Source organism: Somniosus microcephalus, chromosome 10 (assembly GCF_052327205.1).
Source record: "Somniosus microcephalus isolate GS21.2 chromosome 10, FLI_Smic_1.0, whole genome shotgun sequence".
Classification (NCBI taxonomy): domain Eukaryota; kingdom Metazoa; phylum Chordata; class Chondrichthyes; order Squaliformes; family Somniosidae; genus Somniosus; species Somniosus microcephalus.
This window is the reverse complement of record NC_140996.1, coordinates 19,040,113-19,062,190: the sequence shown is the minus strand read 5'-3', so window position 1 is coordinate 19,062,190 and position 22,078 is coordinate 19,040,113.

Sequence of the window (22,078 nt, the reverse complement as noted above, 5' to 3'; positions counted from 1 at the left end):
GACGGTGAAGGGATGGCCAGCACATGGCGACTCACTGTTGCCAGCATTCTCGACAAGGAGAGAACAGCTGTCAGTGTGCCGGGGGACCTTGATGTGTGGATCCCGAGTGGTAATTCCACCCAAGTTAAGGGATAGAGTGCTCAATGAGCTTCATGAGGGTCATCTGGGAGGGGTAAAAATGAAAAGCCTAGCCAGGGCTTATATGTGGTGGCCGGGATTCGATAAACAAATCGAGGACCTGACCAAGAGCTGCTCAGGATGCCAGAAAGTCCAAAATGCACCACCACAGGCCCCTCTACACCCATGGGAGTGGCCCTCATCTCCATGGCAACGGGTGCATATTGATTTTGCTGGTCCATTCATGGACTCAATGTTTTTAATAGCCGTGGATGCGCACTCGAAATGGCCTGAGGTCATCAAAATGTCCTCCACCACCATGGAGAAAACTATTGCAGTCCTACGGACCATTTTTGCCAGGAATGGCTTGCCAGAACAGATTTGCTCCGACAACGGACCACAGTTTGTGTCCGAAGAGTTCCGGAGGTTCTTGAAAAAGAATGGGGTAAGGCATTACACATCCGCCCCGTATCATCCAGCCACAAATGGATTGGCTGAGAGGTTCGTACAAACCTTTAAGGCGGCAATAAAGGCTATGTACAATGACAACATTCCGCTGCAGCACAAGGTGGATAATTTCCTGTTCGCCTACCGGAATGCGACACATGCAGTCACCAACCAGGCCCCAGCCATGATGTTCTTTAACCGAAGGTTAAGATCTCGCCTGGATTTGCTCAGACCAAACATACAAAGAGATGTTGAGAGTAAGCAATTCCAGCACACCCATGAGAAGCCAACAAGGAGCTTCAATGTAGGGCAACCAGCCTTGGCCCGCGACTACCGAAAAGAAAAATGGCAGCCAGGAACGATATGCACACGGCAGGGCCCACTAATGTACACAGTGGACGTTGGGGAGAGCATCGTGAGACGCCATGCTGACCAGATCCTAGAGTCACAGGAACAAGTCAACCCCATGCCTTGCCCATACGTACCTGGTGGCGAACCCAACGTACAGGTCGCATCTACCCCAGAAACAGTAGCATCGGAAGCTGATGAACCAACCGACGACAGGGGGCCAGAATCACCTCCGCACCAAGAGCAAGACACTCGGGAAAGGCGCTATCCAGAAAGGATCAGGAAGCCTCCCCAAAGACTGAATATATAAATAGACTATTTTCAGCTAATGTTGCATGTTAAAAGTGTTAATTGTAATTAGTTTGATATTTAATTGTTAAATGTGTGTTATGGTACTGTTAATCTAAAAGGGGAGGAATTGTAATGTATATACCTTTAATGGGGGAACTACTTTTTACAGTTCATGTATACTGTAGTACCGGCAGTGACCACACCTGTATATAGCACTGAGTAGTAATCTGTACAGATCAGTTGCAGTGTGAGCCACGTTGAGTAAACACCTGTTGTACCGTTCTCCTGCAGTCTGTGTCTTATTATACACGGACGCAACAATCTCCGCTTTGGTTCTTTTGCCAATGACATTAAATCTGTGTCCTCTAGTTACCGACCCTCCTGCCACTGGAAACAGTTTTTCCCTATTTACTCTATCAAAAACCCCTCATTATGCTGAACACATATGTTAGGTTTTATTATATATTCTGTAGTTTAATCTTAGAATTAATGACTGCAATCGCAACTGATGGTACAATATCTGTAGAAGAGGCATTCTGAAGTAGATAAATCACCAGGCCCGGATGAAATGTTAAGAGAAGCAAGAGAGGAAATAACGAAGGCACTGACCATCATTTTCCAATCTTCTCTGACTACAGGCGTGGTACCAGAGGAATGGAGGACTGCTAACGTTGTGCCATTGTTTAAAAAGGGTGAAAGGGGTAGATTGAGCCTAGCCTCGGTGATGGGCAAATTATTGGAAAATATTCTGAGTGACAGTATTAATCGTCATTTAGAAAGGCACGGATTAACCAAGGACAGTCAGTATGGATTTGTTTAGGGAAGGTCGTGTCTGACTAACTTGATTGAATTTTTTGAGGAGGTAACGAGGAGGGTCAATGAGGGTAGTGCATTTGATGCAGTCTATATGGAATTTAGCAAGGCCTTTGACAAGGTCCCACATGGCAGAGTGGTCAAAAAATTAAAAACCCATAGGATCCAAGGGAAAGTGGAAAGTTGGATCCAAAATTGGCACAGTGGCAAGAAGCAAAGGGTAATGGTCGACAGGTATTTTTGTGACTTGAAGGCTATTTCCAGCAGGGTTTCCACGATACAAAATTGATGCAAAAATTGGCCATGTGATTGATAGTGAGGAAGATAGCTGTAGACTGCAGGAAGATATTAACATAGAAACATAGAAGATAGGAGCAGGAGTAGGCCATTCGGCCCCTCGAGCCTGTTCTGACATTTAATGAGATCATGGCTGATCATCCAAATTCAGTACCCTGTCCCTGCTTTCTCCCCATATCCCTTGATCCCTTTAGCCTTAAGAAATACATCTAACTCCTTCTTGAATATATTTAATAAATCTTTGGAAAAGTTTAAGAATTAGCGCCAGGCACTAATGCTTTAGACTGCATGCAAAATTCATTCTCACTGCACAAAGAAATAATTGGGGCACTAAATCAAGTCTTAAAGGCCTAGCGTTACACTCAAAGGGTGGACCAATATTGTGTGCAGATTACTCTCAACTCATCATTGCCACAGGGTTTTCTCAGTACTTAAAGGGGAGGTTCATTGATACTGCAGCACCTCATTCTCAGCATTGCTGGCTGTGCAGCTGCCTCAGCAAGGAGAAGCACAACAAGGAGAAGGAGCCGGAGGACTGAAGCAGCTGGGCTCATGGCAGATCCACCTCAGTCAGGTGGTCAGGGTGATTGAATGCTTCAACAAATGCTACATACCACCATCTGTACCACAAGCTTCACACACTGTCCAAAGCACCACAACCCCAGCTCTCACCCACCAACAATCTCTACCTACTAACACTCACCACAGAACACCCAGCCTCTGACCTGCTCTTATAGCCTCAGTATTTATGTGGTTGATCCAGTTAAGTTTCTGGTGACCCCAGGATATTGATGATGAGGGATTCAATGATGATAATGGCATTAAATGTCAAGGGGAGGTAGTTAGACTTTCTCTTGTTGGAGATAATCATTCCCTGGCAATTGTATGGCACGAATGTTACTTGCCACTTATCAGCTCAAGCCTGAAATTTGTCCAGATCTTGCTGCATGCGAACATCCCCACTTCTGACCTTATGATGAAGGGAAGGTCATTGATGAAGCAGCTGAAGATGGTTGGGCCTAGGACTGCAGTCTTTTGTCTATTTTATTACAAAATTCTTATTCCTATCACATGTACGCAAGATGTAGCAAGTTTGCAGAAGGTATCCAAAGATTTACAGCACTGAGGGACATAATGAGGTTCAATAGCACTTTGGAGGTCCAGCACTTTGGGTGCTGGGGTTGGTGGTTCTCGGCTTTCGCACGACTGAGATGGGGGTCTTGAAATTTGTCAGTTCCTCAGTGGGTGGCCTGAGCTTTTGCCGCACAGAGAGGACATCCTAGAATTCACAGCACAGGAGGGTCCAGGGATTTGGTAGCACTGAGGAAGTTCTCCAGGGGTTTGGTTGCATTGCGTGAGAACCTGAAGTTTTACAGCATGGGGACAGGAAGACCTGAGATTTGGTGGCATTTAAGGGATGACGTTGGGCTTTGGCCGCACTGAGAAGGACCCCGTGACAGCGCGAGGCAACTGGCAGCGAGGACGATCCTGGTGGTTCAGATACGGTGGAAGAAAAATGTGAGGTTAGTCAGAACTGAGGGTAGAATGTGAGGTTTGAGTAACTGGGGGGAGCTCCTTGGGTCTGGCAGCACTGCAGGGTGGAAGGGGTTTGACACCCGTGGGTGAAATCTCTGGATCGGGCGGTACTGTGATGGGATTAAGGAGGAATGTGGGGTCTTGTAGCATTATCTGGGGGTGTGGAGGGGCTGGTGGTGCATGGGCACGGTCTGGGAAACACTGGAGGATCACTGGGATCTGGGATCACTGCAGTCTGGCAGTACTGGGGAGGAAAGGCCTTTCGGTCTGGCAGCATTGAGAAGGTCCTGCAGTTTGTCTTCATTGAGGCAATAAGATCTGGCAGCACACATAGGAAGAGATCTGCATAGAGTCGTAGAGTCATAGAGTTATACAGCACAGAAAGAGGCCCTTCGGCCCATCGTGTCCGCACCGGCCATCAAGCCTTATCTATTCTAATCACATTTTCCAGCACTTGGTCCGTAGCCTTGTATGCTATGGCGTTTCAAGTGCTCATCTAAATGCTTCGTGAATATTGTGAGGGTTCCTGCCTCTACCACCCTTTCAGGCAGAGAGTTCCAGATTCCAACCACCCTCTGGGTGCCCCTCTAAACCTCCTGCCCCTTACCTTGAAACTATGCCCCTGGTTATTGACCCTTCTACTAAGGGGAAAAGTTCCTTTCTATCTACCCTATCAATGCCCCTCATAATTTTGTACACCTCAATCAGGTCCCCCCTCAGCCTTCTCTGCTCTAAGTAAAACAACCCCAGCCTGTCCAGTCTCTCTTCATAGCTGAAGCGCTCCAGGGCATTGGGAGAGGTGTTTGGGAGACTGGCTGTGTAGTGTATGTATCCGTCTACCTTTAAGAAAACCATTGTATGTAACCGTTCACCTTTAAGAGAACTATTTTAGGTGTGGCACTACTTTGTTGGCTTCTGTATACTGTAATACCGACGGTGACCACACCGGTATATAAGTGCTGTGTCAGGATTTATTTGGCAGATTCGCCCTGACCTTCGAATAGTAAAGTCCTGTTTTAAGTTACTCTGGTAGTCTGTGTATTAATTAACTAAACAACTCACAGACTTTACAGTGGCGACGAGTCCGATCGTACCCTGCGGCAACAATACTTCCGAAGCAGTTAACGAGCGTCGAGAAGAGGCAACCGCCCTCGTCGTTCTGCTGGGAGAAAATTCGAGGCTGCAGAACTAGAAAGGAAGAAGAAGTTAGAGACAAAGACTTCCATCAGCAACAGGCACTGACTGTCCCTTCTGCCACGGTGAGGAGTGAGCCGATCAGCACGAGAAGCAAGGCGGCCACGGTGACTGTGAGTAAGGGAAAGTAAAAAGAATAACCGGAGGATAAGGGCGGTGCACTCGGCCACGGTCGAGGGGGAAAGGAGCCGGACAGAAGTCGGGTCCAGAGGCGCTGAGACTGGGGCAGCGTGGAGCAAGGAAGCCGCGGTACAGACAGGCTGGGGGACGCAACGGCGTCGTGAGACAGCTAGACCGCGACCGGCGAAAAAGGCCGGGCAGCGACCGAAGCCACGAAGCGCTGCGACCGGGAGCGTAGGCGCGGGAAGAGATAAACTCAGCCGCAGCCGGGGAGGGAAGCACCAGACTGCGAGAGGGCTGGGAGGCGTGATTGGGAGCCGAGTGAGCGGGAGAGGCAGAGCCGACCAAGGGGGAACTGAGCGAGAGCCAGTCCAGCGGCTGAAACTGTTCTCCGTCAACGGGGTGTACCCAGCGCCGGTAGAGCCGAGCGAGCGGGAGAGAGACAGAGCCCGAGCAAGGGGAACTGAGCGAGAGCCAGCCCAGCGGCTGAAACTGTTCGCCATCAACGGGGTGTACCCAGCGCCAGTTGCCCTGCCGAGAAAAGGGAAAGCCCTGAAGCTGACGCGCAGGCTGTGAACCTGAAAGCCAGCGGCCGTCGCCCGTGGGGAAAGTGTACCCCTCCCGCTAGGGAAGAAACGCGGGAAGCCGCCATTAGGCGGGGAAGAAGACAGAAGCGGGAAACCGCCATTGAAGTGGGCGGGGAGAGAAGATAAGCGCGGGAAACCGCCATTTTCGCGGGAACCACCATCTTGGGGAAAAAAAAAATTAAAGAAAATTTAAAGAAATAATTCGTGGTGTTATCAGGAAGAGAGGAAGATGCCTAAGCGTGGTAACATCAACGATTTTAATTCCGAGGTAGAAGACTGGGCCACGTATGTGGAACGCATTGAGATCTATTGTGAGGCCAATAAAATAGAAGACGATGACAAAGCTATAACCTTGCTAAACTCGATGGGCGCGAAGACATACAGGCTCTTGAAGCATCTACTAGCACCAGCTAAACCGGCGGATCAGACTTTCGATGATATTGTGACTGTTCTGAAGGATCACTTGAACCCCACACCGTTGATGTTGGCGGAACGATTCAAATTCTATGCGAGAACGCAAAGGAAAGACGAAAGCAACGCAGAATACTTGGTCGAACCGCGTAGACTAGCGAAACACTGCCAGTTTGGAGGGAATCTGACAGAGGCATTGCGAGACAAGTTCGTGTGCGGGTTGTCAAAGGAAGGAACGCAAAAGCGACTACTCGAAGAGAACGACCTTACACTTGACAGGGCTGTCCTTATTGCAGCATCGCACGAAGCCGCAGCGAAGGGAACTGCGGAAATGCAGCTAAAGGCAGCGGCACTCAGTGTGGATCAAATTACCTCGAGTACAACAAAATGCTATCGTTGTGGGAAGACAACACACGACCAGAACCAATGCTGGTTTAAGAACCAGGAATGTAGGAAATGTGGCAAACTGGGTCACATAGCTAAGGTATGCCGGTCAGGGAAGAAGACCAACAACCAAAGGAAGCCATCACAGGAAAAGTACAACAAGGTACACAAGGTGGCTGAGAAGAGTTCAGACGAACAGAATTCGGACACAGACCCAAACGGCCAGGAGCTGGGCAGTCTGAGAATTCACAATGTGAGTAAGGAAGCTGACCGACAAACTATCTGGGTCATGCTAAAAATAGCTGGAGTCCAAGTGAAAATGGAGTTGGACACTGGATCAGCTCTATCAGTCATAAATCGAAGGGATTACCACCGGCTATTCTCACATATACCCTTAAGAGATACCAAGTTCGTATTGCAGACATACACGGGGCATAAAGTATACCCCATGGGGAAGATAAGAGTCAAGGTGAGAGATGGGGGTAAAGAACGCCCAAGAATGAACTTATACGTACTACCTGAGGGAGGACCACCACTTCTGGGACGGGAGTGGATCAAGAAAATAGACATGGAATGGCACTATCTAAAAGCCATAACGAGGGAGGACTCGGTGCAGACAATCAGCTCAGATTCTGAAACGGATGACGATAAGACCAACCCAAATATGAAAGACAAGGCTAAAATGGACTTGCCGACTAAGGTTGGAAGAACGAAGGCATGCATAAAGGCTTATGCTCCAGAGAAGAACAAAGTTTCAGAACAGAACTCCACCGAACAACGACAACATAGTTTGACAGAGAATTCTGAGTCTGTTCAGTTTACGGACATATCCATGACTGCCGAACACTGAGCTCGGACTCAACTTTATTTCAAATTACGACAGCAAGTAGAACAAGTGAGTTACCGTCTCGAACAAGAGATGAAAACAATGAAAAAGTTCTATGACACCGAATGGGAGAATCTGGAAAGACAACAGAAGCAGCTAGCTCAAGCAGAGAGCAACCATAGAGCCATTGTGACCAATTACCGATCACATCTCCCTTATGCTGTTCAGGAGTTAGAATATTTGCAGGAAGGAGCAAATGAAGAGGAATCTTCAGGAAGCCAGGATTTTATTCCCATTCTTCTCTACGACTCCTTACAAGCAGAGTTTGAGAAGTTGAAGGAACAGTATGAACAGGCCCAGGCTACAATCCTGGAGGGGATTAACTCGGCAACCTCCGAAAAGCTAGTTTCAGTAGAAGCATATGAGCAACTAAAGGTTGAACATGAGCAAGAAGTCCAAAGGCTGCAGGAAATTCTTGATGAGCTCAAGGCCAAGACAGACTCATCGGTAGAAGTTCCATCCATAGATGAGAAATTAGAGGTGAAAGACATGGCAGAACATGAAAGACAAGATGTCCAAGAACTCATAAAAATATTGAAGGAAACCCAAGACAAATATGAGGCGGCAATGACCGAGGTTCAACAACTTGAAGAACAGATTCAACTGGGTATCCTTTCAGTGGAAGAAAAGGAAACTGTAAGAAACACAGAGACTGTAAGAATGGCCCCTGAACATGAGCTAGAGAGCATCAAGGCGCAACTTCTCCGAGCGCTGAAAGCCAAAGTACAAGAGGAAAAGAAGGTGAAAACATTGGAGGAAAAGGTGGATGAAATGGAGAAGACTCTGATCCACAGTGTTCCCGTGGAAGAGTTAACGGTCAGCCAACTCCTTCATATGCTGAGGGACAAGACTCTGCAATGGGAACAATCTGAACACGAGCTTCAATCTTCAAAGGGAAGGAGTTCGGAGCTCTCAAAAGTTATGGAAATAGCTGAGGTTGCAACACAGATTTTACTGGGATGCCAAAAGTACGCTGAATCACGTCTATGTGAACAACAGAATGTTGAAACAGCTGCTCCAGTAGAAGGATTGAATAGCCCGATCAATCAATCCCCGATGGAAGGGGAAGTGTTGAAATCACAAATGAGGTCATTAGTGAAGGATTTGCAGGAAACCCAGGAAGAGCGGGATGAATATGAACGCATGAAGAAGTCTCTTCAGGAAAGATGTCTAGGGAGGGAACAACAGTCGGCTAACGTCCAGTTGGGTAAGGAAGAAGTAGCAGGCCCTCTCGCTAGACTAGTTCAGGACGACACCGAATATTACCATGACCTGTTGAGTGACACGGAATATTACGAGGACTTGGTCTGCCCAGCTTGTGATGAAAACTCCCAAAGTGCAGAAATCAGGATGAAGCACTTAAAGTCTAAGGAACATAGGGAGATGGTGGCGCTACAGCTGGCAGCTGATAAGGGAGCCCCGAGAGTCTCCAAGAAGCAGAAAAGAAAAAGACGAAGCAGAAGGTGATAACCATCTAAATCATTATCGCTTCTACCAGATCATGTACTGGACCCTACGAAGGGAGCCAAATCAGTTGGCAAGTAGGAAAAATTACCAAGGCAGTCCAGCTGTTTGTAAAAGTCAGCACTGCTGGTTCAGCAGGATGGAAATTCAAGCTGTTAAGTCAAGGGAAATACTATTGGATGAGTCACGCTAGCAATGTGAACCGGCTACACCACAGAGATGTTGTTCGGACCGAGTCAAGACCAGAGACTGAATCTGTGAACTGTTCCCGCAGAGACTGAATCTGTAAACTGTTCCCCGCATAGATTATACCTGTGAATTGTTTTACATGAAGTTGAATATATGTTATGTTTAATGGGGGACTAAGTATGTTGTAAGCTAAAAAGGGAGGATTGTAGTGTATGTATCCGTCTACCTTTAAGAAAACCATTGTATGTAACCGATCACCTTTAAGAGAACTATTTTAGGTGTGGCACTACTTTGTTGGCTTCTGTATACTGTAATACCGACGGTGACCACACCGGTATATAAGTGCTGTGTCAGGATTTATTTGGCAGATTCGCCCTGACCTTCGAATAGTAAAGTCCTGTTTTAAGTTACTCTGGTAGTCTGTGTATTAATTAACTAAACAACTCACAGACTTTACAGGCTGTTCATACTATTACCATTGCCATCCTTTGCCTGCTGTTAGCCCCAGCCCCAATTGTATTCATAAAGGAGTGCCAGAAAGCATCTGCACCAGAGCATAGACCATGGCCTTGGAACCAAACTATGCCCCAGGCTCCTGACAAAGGTTAGGCCTCACTGCAAAACTCTGATAGAAGTTGGGTCATTTTATAGGTGAACGGAAATAGTTTTGAAAAGTAGTTTAGGATTTTACATGGTATGTTGTAAACTGGAATTGTTCGTGTGTGCTGTCAGGAGGTTTAGAAAAATAAATGGTACCTGTAAGAGAAGAGAAAAATGCAAAAAATATTTTGAGCAATTGGATTAATTCAAGTTAAACATTTTTACTGGTAGATTTGTGTTACTGCTGTTGTTATACAGTTCTGATGTGATACTGTTTTGTAAATTCAAATTTCAGCCAATTAGAAAGGGCATAAATCCTGACAGTCACACCTGTGTTAGCGAGGAAGAGTGTGATACTTGAATTGTGAAGAAAAGGAACTGTGCACTGTCATACTGTTTATAGGAGCGAGCCTTTGATGCAGTGGTAACATTCCCACCTCTGGGCCAGAAGGTGCAGAGTCCGAACCCCACTCCAGATCGTCCCGGCCATTGGAGTCGGAGCTGTGGTTCTGAATTCTGAGTTGACATCCAGCGGGATACTCACGGCCGGTGGGTGTGGGTGGTTTCCCCCCTCATTGTACGGGTTGTGGGAGCTCATAAAACCCTCCCACTGTCTAGGACTAACCACCCTATCAGCTGGTATAAAGATGGTTACAGCCATGAAAGCAGTGTTCATGTGCAGCCTGTTAGACTGTTAATCAGCCTGCAAATCCTTCCACCACTTCACACTGCTCTCCAAGGGAAGAAAAAAGAAAGACTTGCATTTATATAGCACCTTTCATGACCACCGGATGTCGCAAAGCACTTTGCAGCCAATGAATTACTTTTTGAAGTGTAGTCACTGTTGTAATGTAGGAACGGCAGCTGCCAATTTGCGCACAGCAAGCTCCCACAAACAGCAATGTGATAATGACCAGATAATCTGTTTTAGTGATGTTGATTGAGGATAAATATTGGCCAGGACACCGGGGATAACTCCCCTACTCTTCTTCAAAATAGTGTCCTGGGGTCTTTTACGTCCACAGCCTCACACCTCATCCGAAAGACAGCATCTCCGACACTCCCTCAGCACTGCAAGCTTAGATTTTTGCGCTCAAGTCTTATGGAGTGGGATTTGAACCTACAACCTGTAATGTATGTATCTTTAAGGGGGAGAACTACTTTTTACAGCTCCTGTATCCTGTAGTACCGGCAGTGACCACACCTGTACATAAACCATGAGTCGTGATCTGTACAGTCAGTTGCAGTTTGAACCCTCATTCAGTAAACACCTGTTGATCATTCCCTGCAGTCTGTGTCTGATTATTGAAGGACACAACATTAAGATACACGGATATAACATTGGCGACGACGCAGATTCGAACCTACCTGCAACTCTGCATCACCTCCCAGGGATTCGCTCCTGGAGAACAGTGGAAGGAGGTCAAGTCCAGAAACACGGGCGTCGACCACGGGCAACCGCCCAGTCATCCAGCGGAGATTTGAGCATCGCAGGGGAGGCTGTCGAGAGCCAGGCTTGGCTTTCCAGTCACAGTGGTCCAGCGAAATGGGCTGGCAACAGGTACTGCGCAGACCCTTCCCGGACAGCGGCGGCTAGAGCCGACCGAGCGGCACAGATAAAGGCCGAGCAGCGTCGACGGGGGAGAGAGAGAGGGCAGAGCGCACAGGGCGCAGCCGGTGTTCAGGACCGAGCGGCGTCAACGGGGAGAGAGACGAGAGAGAGCAGAGCACAGCCAGTGTTCAAGGGCCGAGCAGCATCAACGGGGGAGAGAGGCGTGCAGGAAAACATGAGGCGCTGCCATTGCGATGAGGACCGCAGAGAGCGGCATTGGCAGCAGCGCAGGAGCAGCGCACAAAACCCACAGGGCATCGCCATTTGCCACGAGGACCGCCGAGAGCGGCATTGGCAGCAGCGCAGGGGACGCCATTTTAAGCCGCAGCGGGGAAGAAAGGAAAGCGCGGGAGACACCATTTTAAGCTGCAGCGGGGAAGAAAGGAAAGTGCGGGAGATGACATTTTAAGCCAGTCTAACCACACCCAAAAATGCCGAAGAGTGGCAGTATCACAGTGTTCAACAATGAAGTCGAAGATTGGATGACATATGTCGAACGCTTAGAAGTATACTGCAAGGCGAATGAAGTGCCAGATGACAAGAAAGTGCTGGTATTGTTGAAGTCAATGGGTGCAAAAACGTATGGCTTACTACGAAACCTAGTAACCCCAGAGAAGCCAGTAGAAAAGGATTTTGAAAACATAGTGTCAATCCTACAGGACCACTTAAACCCCACACCGCTGCTGATAGCAGAAAGATTTAAGTTTCACAAAAAGAACCAGCATAAAGATGAAAGTAATGCTGAGTATTTAACGGAACTGCGCAAGCTATCGAAACACTGTCAGTTTGGAACGGGACTAGCAGATACTTTAAGGGACAAGTTTGTGTGTGGGCTTCAAAGTGAAGGAACACAGAAACGGCTTCTATCAGAAAAGGATCTTACGCTGGACAAGGCTTTCAGCATTGCAGTATCACATGAAGCAGCAGCACGGGGCGCTGCAGAGATACAACGGAGACCGCAAGAATATGGCACAAATGAAATGTCATACGGAACAGTGAAGTGTTATCACTGCGGCAGAACAACACATGACCATAATGATTGCTGGTTCAAGGACAAAGTGTGCAGACAGTGTGGAAAAGTAGGACACATAGCAAGAGTCTGCAGGTCGGGAAAGAAAACCAGCAGCAAGAAATCTCCACAGGAGAAGTACAAGAAGGTACATAAGGTAACGGAGAGTAGTTCAGACGAACAGAAGAGTGATACAGACTCCGGAAGCAAGGAGCTGGGTTGTCTGAAACTACATAATGTGATCAAAATGGAGGATCACCAAACTGTCTGGGTCACGCTCAAGATAGCAGGAGCCCAAGTGAAAGTGGAATTGGACACAGGATCAGCCCTAACAGTCATAAACCGAAGGGACTACAAGTGGCTACTCTCACATATACCCTTGAGAGATACAAAGATTGTCTTGAAGATGTACATGGGGCAAAAATTCTACCCCAAAGGAAAAATAAGGGTGAACGTGATATACAACGGCAAGGAAACACCAAAAATGGACCTATATGTATTGCCAGATGGAGGACCACCACTACTAGGACGTGAATGGATCCGGAAGATACAGCTAGATTGGCATTCCATACAAGCACTGACTGTAGATGCCAAAAAGGATGACGACGTCACACCTGAACGACTGTCAAAAATGCTAACTGATGCACAAGAAGTGTTCCAGCAGGGACTCGGAACACTAAAAGGCATAACAGCGATGATCAAAATAGAGGAAAATGCAAGCCCAAAGTTTTTTAAGGCCAGACCGATACCTTATGAGATCCGCCCAGCCGTCGAAGCAGAGCTGGAAGGTTTGGAACGTTCAGGAGTACTGTCCAAAGTGGACTGGAGCGAGTGGGCTACACCCATCATTCCTGTAATGAAGAGGTCGTTGAGTAATACGCCTGGGGAACCAAAGAAGGTTCGCATCTGTGGGGACTTTAAGGTGACAGTGAACCCAATCCTTCACACTGTACAATATCCGCTTCCGCGGATTGAAGATATTTTCGCCTCGCTATCTGGAGGGAAATGCTTCACTAAGATTGATCTGGCCCAGGCGTACCTGCAAATGGAGGTAGAAGAAGCCTCGAAACAGTACCTCACGATCAACACTCATAAAGGTCTCTACCAATACAACCGGCTGGTGTTCGGGGTAGCATCAGCTCCGGCTATTTGGCAAAGGGCAATGGAACAATTCCGGCAAGGGATTCCAGGGACCCAGTGTTATTTGGACGACATCCTGGTCACAGGCGAAAATGACAGTGATCACCTCGCCAACCTGGAGCAGGTGCTCACTAGATTGAAGGAATATGGGCTCCGAGCTAATCGCCACAAATGCGAGTTTTTCCAGAAGCATATCTCATATTGTGGCCACGTTATTGATAAAGAGGGGTTACATAAGTCCCCAGAGAAGATTGAGGCAGTAGTCAAGGCTCCAGCACCGGAAAATGTGTCACAACTGAGGTCGTTCCTCGGGCTGGTGAACTACTACCATAAGTTCTTGCCGAATTTGTCTACCGTACTACAACCACTGAACACTCTACTGCAAACGGGGGTACCATGGAAGTGGAGTGACGAATATAAACGAGCTTTCCAGAAGAGCAAAGCATTGATCACATCAAAAGAGGTGTTGGCTCATTTCAACCCAGTACTACCAATTCGGTTGGCGTGTGATGCATCACCCTATGGCATTGGAGCGGTGCTGTCGCACAAATTCCCGGATGGATCGGAGAGGCCAGTTGCCTTTGCGTCTCGGTCACTAACCTCAGCCGAGCGTAACTATGCCCAGATTGACAGGGAGGCCCTCAGCCTAGAGTGGGGAGTGAAAAAGTTCAATCACTATCTGCACGGGCAGAAGTTCACCTTGCTGACTGACCACCAACCACTTGTCTCCATCTTTAATCCAAAGAAGGGCGTTCCAGTGATGACTGCGCAACGGCAACATAGATGATCCCTTTTTCTAGGGGCGCACTAATATGAAATCGAGTATAAGGGCATGAAACAGCATGGAAACGCTGATGGGCTATCACACCTGCCACTGCCTACTGCGGAGGAAGCACCAGCAGTGGATCCTGTCGAAATATTTCATTCGGCTATAATTGAATGCTTGCCAGTAACTAATGCTGGTATAGAGAAGGAGACCCGAAATGACCCGACACTGTCTCGGGTATATGATTTGACGGTGAAGGGATGGCCAGCACATGGTGACTCACTGTTGCCAGCATTCTCATCCAGAAGAGAACAACTGTCAGTATGCCAGGGGACCTTGATGTGTGGATCCCGAGTGGTAATTCCACCCAAGTTAAGGGAGAGAGTGCTCAATGAGCTTCACGAAGGTCACCTGGGAGGGGTGAAAATGAAAAGCCTTGCTAGGGCTTATGTGTGGTGGCCGAGGATCGATCAGCAAATCGAGGACCTGACAAAGAGCTGCTCAGGATGCCAGAAGGTCCAAAATGCACCACCACATGCCCCTCTACACCCATGGGACTGGCCCTCATCTCCATGGCAACGGGTGCATATTGATTTTGCTGGTCCATTCATGGACTCAATGTTTTTAATAGCCGTGGATGCGCACTCGAAATGGCCTGAGGTCATCAAAATGTCCTCCACCACCACGGAGAAAACTATTGCAGTCCTACGGACCATTTTTGCCAGGAACGGCTTGCCAGAGCAGATTTGCTCTGATAACAGACCACAGTTTGTGTCCGAAGAGTTTCGAAGATTTATGAAAAGGAATGGGGTAAGGCATTACACATCCGCCCCGTATCATCCAGCCACAAATGGATTGGCTGAGAGGTTCGTACAAACCTTTAAAAAAGCAGCAAAGGCCATGAGCGATGACGACATTCCACTGCAGCATAAGGTGGACAATTTCCTGTTAGCCTACAGAAATGCGACACATGCAGTCACCAACCAGGCCCCGGCCATGATGTTCTTTAACCGAAGGTTGAGATCTCGTCTGGATTTGCTCAGACCAAATGTACGAAGAGATGTTGAGAGTAAGCAATTCCAGCACATCAATGAGAAGCCGACAAGGAGCTCCAATGTAGGGCAACCAGTCTTGGCCCGCAACTACCGAACAGAGAAATGGCAACCAGGAACGATATGCACACGGCAGGGGCCACTAATGTACACAGTGGATGTTGGGGAGAACATTGTGAGATGCCATGCTGACCAGATCCTAGAGTCACAGGAACGAGTCAACCCCATGTCTCGGCCATACGTACCTGGTGAGGAACCCAACATACAGGTCACATCTACCTCAGAAACAATAGCATTGGAAGCTGATGCATCAACTGACGGCAGGGTGTTAGAATCGCCTCCGCACCAAGAGTGAGACACTCGGGAAAGGCGTTATCCAGAAAGAATCAGGAAGCCTCCCCAAAGACTGAATTTATAAATAGACTGTTTTCAGTTAATGTTGCATGTTAAAAGTGTTAATTGTAATTAGTTTGATATTTAATTGTTAAATGAGTGTTATGGTACTGTTAATCTAAAAGGGGAGGAATTGTAATGTATATACCTTTAATGGGGAGAACTACTTTTTACAGCTCCTGTATCCTGTATTACCGGCAGTGACCACACCTGTATATAAACCCTGAGTAGTGTCATGGAGTCATAGAGTTTTACAGCGCAGAAAGAGGCCCTTCGGCCCATCGTGTCTGCGCCGTCCATCAATCCCTGTCCAGTCTAATCCCATTTTCCAGCATTTGGTCCATAGCCTTGTATGCAATGGCATTTCAAGTGCCCATCCAAATGCTTCTTCAATGTTGTGAGGGTTCCTGCCTCTACCATCCTTTCAGGCAGTGAGTTCCAGCTTCCAACCACCCTCTGGGTGAAAAAGTTCCTCCTCAAATCCCCTCTAAATCTCCTGCCCCTTACCCTGAATCTATGCCCCCTTGTTATTGACCCCCCTACTAAGGGGAAAAGTTCCTCTTTATCTACCCTATCTATGCCCCTCATCATTTTGTACACCTCAATCAGGTCCCCCCTCAGCCTCCTTTGCTCCAAGGAAAACAACCCCAGCCTGTTTAGTCTTTCTTCATAGCTGAGGCGCTCCATCCCAGGTAACATCCTGGTGAATCTTCTCTGCACCCTCTCCAAAGCAATCACATCCTTCCTATAGTGAGGCGACCAGAACTGCACACAGTACTCCAGCTGTGGCCTCACCAGCGTTTTGTACAGCTCCATCATAACCTCCCTGCTCTTATATTCAATGCCTCTGCTAATGAAGGCAAGTATCCCATATGTCTTTTTAACCACCTTATCTACCTGTTCCGCTGCCTTCAGGGACCTATGTACATGTACACCAAGGTCCCTCTGACCCTCTGTACTTCCTAGGGTCCTACCACTCATTGTGTATTCCCTTGCCTTATTTGTCCGTCCAAAATGCATCACCTCGCACTTTTCAGGGTTAAATTCCATTTGCCACTTTTCCGCCCATCTGACCAACCCGTTAATATCGTCCTGTAGCCTGAGGCTTTCCTCCTCGCAATTTACCACCCCACCAATTTTCGTGTCATCCGCGAACTTACTGATCATACCTTTTACATTCTCATCCAAATCATTAATGTAGATCACAAACAGCAAGGGACCCAGCACCGATCCCTGAGGTATCCCACTGGACACAGGCTTCCAGTCACAAAAGCAACCTTCGACCATCACCCTCTGCCTCCTGCCACTCAGCCAGTTTAGGATCCAACGCACCAAGGCCCCCTGGATCCCATGGGCTCTTACCTTCTTGACCAGTCTCCTATGCGGGACTTTGTCAAAAGCTTTACTGAAGTCCATGTAAACCACATCCACAGCATTTCCCTCATCCACACACCTAGTCACCCCCTCGAAAAATTCAATCAGATTGGTCAGACATGATTTACCCTTGACAAAGTGCTGACTATCCCCGATTAATCCTTGCCTCTCCAAGTGGAGACTAATTTTGTCCCTCAGAATTTTTTCCAATAATTTCCCTACCACAGATGTTAGGCTCACTGGCCTGTAATTCCCTGGTTTATCCCTGCTACCCTTCTTGAATAATGGTACTACGTTAGCTGTTCTCCAGTCCTCTGGTACATCCCCTGTGGCCAGAGAGGTTCTGAAAATTTGTGTCAGAGCCCCTGCAATCTCCTCCTTTGCCTCACACAACAGCCTGGGATACATCTCGTCCGGGCCTGGGGATTTATCCACTTTTTGGCCTGCTAAAACCGCTAGTACCTCCTCCCTCTCAATGCTAATATGTTCAAGTATGTCACAGTCCCCTTGCCCGACTTCTATGTTTACATCGTCTTTCTCCATAGTGAACACAGAGGCAAAAAATTCATTTAAAACCCCACCTACTTCATCTGGCTCTACACACAGCTTGCCACTTTGGTCCCTAATGGGCCCTACCCTTTCCCTGGTTATCCTCTTGCCCTTAATATACTTATAAAACATCTTAGGATTTTCCTTTATTTTGCTCGCCAGTGTTATTTCATGGCCCCTCCTCGCCCTCCTAATTTCCTTTTTAAGTATGCCCCTGCACCTTTTATACTCCTCTAGGGCTTCCTCCGTCTTTTGTCTTTTGTAACTGCCAAAAGCCCCCCTTTTTTTCCTAATGCATTTTTGTATATCCCTTGTCATCCAAGGTTCCCTTTGCTTGTTGGTCCCACCCTTGACCTTTACAGGAACATGTTGGTGTTGTACTCTTTCTATTTCCCTTCTGAAAGCCTCCCACTGTTTTGATGTGGATTTTCCTATAAGTAGCTGCTCCCAGTCCACTTTGGCCAGATCCTGCCTTATCTTATTAAAATCGGCCTTCCCCCAATTTAGAACCCTTATTTCCGGGCCGTCTTTGTCTTTTTCCATGGCCACCTTAAATCTCAACGAATTATGGTCACTATCGCCAAAATGCTCTCCTACAGACACTTCCACCACCTGCCCGGCTACATTCCCTAGAATTAGGTCCAGTACCGCCCCCTCTCTTGTAGGACTTTCTACATGTTGGCTCAAAAAGCTCTCCTGGATGCACTTTAAGAATTTTGCACCCTCTAAGCCTTTCACACTCTGACTATCCCAATTTATATTGGGGAAGTTGAAATCCCCCACTATTATTACCCTATTATTTTCACACTTTTCTGAGATTTGCCTACATATCTGATCCTCTATCTCCCCCTGACTGTTTGGGGGCCTATAGTACACTCCCAGGAAAGTGCTTGCCCCCTTTTTGTTTTTAAGTTCTACCCATATGGCCTCATTAGAGGAACCCGCTAATATATCATCCCTCCTTACAGCAGTAATTGACTCCTTAATTAATATTGCAACACCCCCTCCCCTTTTACACCCCCCTCTGCCTCGCCTGAAGATTCTATACCCCGGAATATTGAGCTGCCAGTCCTGACCCTTCCTCAACCATGTCTCCGTGATAGCAACAATATCGTACTCCCATGTGTTCAACAACAACTTCAGTTCATCCACCTTATTTGCAAGACTCCTTGCATTAAAATAAATGCCTTCCAGCCCTGCCATATTCCCTTTTGCCTTCACATATTTGCTCTGCCTTCCCTGCTGACTTGTTTTTTCCTCCGTATTTGGCTGTACATCACCCCCTACTATAGCTCCACTCTGTATCCCATCCCCCTGCCGAGTTAGTTTAAACCCCCCCCAGCAGTGCTAGCAAACCTCCCCGCAAGGATATTGGTTCCCCTCTGGTTCAGGTGTAAACCGTCCGACTTGTACAAGTCCCACCTTTCCCAGAAGCAGACCCAGTGATCCAGGAAACTAAAGCCCTCCCTCCTGCACCATCCCTTTAGCCACGCATTCTGTTCTATCCTCCTATTCCTATACTCACTAGCACGTGGCACCGGGAGTAATCCAGAGATTACAACCTTTGAGGTCCTGCTCCTTAATCTTGCCCCTAGCTCCCTAAATTCTTGCTGCAGGACCTCATCCCTCTTTTTACCTATGTCGTTGCTCTGTACAGTCAGTTGCAGTTTGAACCCTCATTCAGTAAACACCTGTTGATCGTTCCCTGCAGTCTGTGTCTGATTATTGAAGGACACAACATTAAGATACACGGGTATAACACAACCTTCTGACTCAGAGGCTAGGATGCTACCAACTGAGCAACAGTTGACACAATACAAAATGATGATGATGATGCTGTTATTAGCTGATATTCTCTGGAGCTGCTTGCAGACTATTTTATGACAGGCGTATTATAAATTGCACAATGGACTTTTCTGCCGGTTAAGTGGAGCTGTGTTTCTATTGGCCAGAAAGTCTTGCTGTAAGTAAAAATAGCCTGTGGTTATTCAGAGTGTAATTGCTGTTTCCCCCAAAAACTTTTGTTAATTGGAATGTACTTGTCAGTTTCAGGCTTCGGATGTGTATGAAGGTTAACATATTATTTTTAATATATTAATCCATTGATAAAGAATGATATAAATAACTGAAAACGAAACATCTTGTGGATAGATGACAAATTAAGTTATTTGAATCTCAAGCAGGTTTGCTAAAATGCTAGATAAATGGCATTAGCAATATTAGATCTGTGATATATGATATCTGGGAGGTATCTTTCATTATTAATAATGTGTAATGTTTTTAGCACTTGTCAGTCATGTGATATGGGGGCGATTTCAACCCTACTCACTCAGCAGAAATCTGGCGGGCGGGCAGTTAAAATCGCTCTGGCTCTTTCCTGCCCGAAAGCCGCCCATGATGGCAACATCTTGGTGTGCATGTACATAGATCCCTGAAGGCAGCAGGACAGGTAGATAAGGTGGTTAAAAAGGCATATGGGATACTTGCCTTCATGAGCTGAGGCATAGAATATAAGAGCAGGGAGGTTATGATGGAGCTGTACAAAACGCTAGGTAGGCCACAGCTGGAATACTATGTGCAGTTCTGGTCACCACACTACAGGAAGGATGTGATTGCATTGGCGAGGGTGCAGAGGAGATTCACCAGGATGTTACCTGGGCTGGAGCGCTTCAGCTATGAAGAGAGACTGGACAGGCTGGGGTTGTTTTCCTTAGAGCAGAGAAGGCTGAGGGGGGACCTGATTGAGGTGTACAAAATTATGAGGGGCATAGATAGGGGCCCAGAAATTCCAGAACGGGGCTTGCAGCGCGTGCAAGCCCCGTATTTACACTTACCCCGCGCTACTGACGATCAGCTCCAGGGACGCCTGGACTTGGTGAATGAAAAAGAAGAATCCCGGGCAGCGTATGACGTCACGCCGCCCAGGAGTGCAGCCAGCGCGAAGCCAGGAGCGTGCAGTGTAAGTGAGACACGCCCCTTGAGGTCTCAGTTTCACTGGACACGCCCCCAATGTTTCTGTCCAGCTGCTAAGCATTTCTACATGCAAAGCAGCAGTTTAAATAGGTTTTTGGAAGTTTTTTGAAGATTTTGGTAACTTTTATAAACTTTTTAAAAAGTTTACATTATTTTGAGTAATCTGAAGTAGTTTTAAAGAGAATTAAAGCAATTTAAAGACTTTTAAAAGCCCTAAAATAATTTTTTTAATTCCATTTATTTATTTAGCAATGTCGTCGTCATACGTGTCTTCACACTGTTCCCTTTGGGGAACTGTATGAAGTGGTGGAATGATTTATGGCCGTGATTAACGCTCATTCCGTGATCGTAACCATCTTTGAACCAGACATTAGGGCGGTTAGTCCTATGGCGGGAGGGTTTTACGGGCTCCCACAAGCTATACAAGGAGGGGGGGCCACCCACACCCACGGACGCAAATATCCCACTGGATGTCAACCCAGAATTTAGAGCCGGAGCTCCGACTCCACTTGCCGGGACTGTCTGGAGCGGGGTTCGAAACCCTACCCTGATCTGGCCCAGCGGCGGGGATCCTACCGCTATGACAAAGGCCCAATCCGATTAGCAACGTGAAATGGCAGCATAGGGCTCCAGTCACGGGGAGGGAAAAGGCGCAGGAAACGTATGGGTGTCACCTTTTGTGCGGAGTGGGCCTTTTGCGTAGCGGTAAGCATCCCCGCCGCTGGGCCAGAAGGAGTAGGGTTTTGAACCCCACTCCAGACAGTCCCGGCAAGTGGAGTCAGAGCTCCAACTTTAAATTCTGGGTGGACATCCAGCGGGATACTTGCGTCCGTGGGTGTTGGTGGCCCCCCCCCTCAGATGGGTTGTGGGAGCCCGTAAAACCCTCCCGCCATAGGACTAACCACCCTAATGGCTGGTTCAAAGATGGTTACGGTCACGGAATGAGCGTTAATCACGGCCATAAATCCTTCCACCACTTCATACAGTTCCCCAAAGGGAACAGTGTGAGGATACGTACGATGATGACCTCTTGCGCAATGCACCTCCTTGGACCCTCAGTCGCAGATGCGAGGGGGCAAGTCGTGCAATTGTTAAATTTTTCATTTTATTGACATGTAAAATGTTGGCCCAGTAATTCCCTTCCAACTGCGCGAGTACGGTCGGGGTACTTACGCATCTGGCCGGATGAAATGCCGGTTTTCAGCATGCACAGTGCTTTTGGGGAAAACCGGCATTTCCTGTCCTCTGAACGAAGGGGTTCAGAGGCAGAACGCGTGCGACTGCACAGGCAGCGCGTGCGCAGTATAATTCGCCGCTTTCATTACTGCTTTCAGTGAGGTCAAGTCCTTACAACTTACACATGAAAAAAGCATGGGTACAGTTGCTCCAGAGGCTGCGGAGGAAGATATTTCTTATCGTGGAGCTTCTGAAAGTATGCATGTCTGTATATATTCCTTTGCGTGTTATGTATATATTCCTTTACTTATGTGTATGAATGTATTATTTAATTATGACTTTCAGAGAAA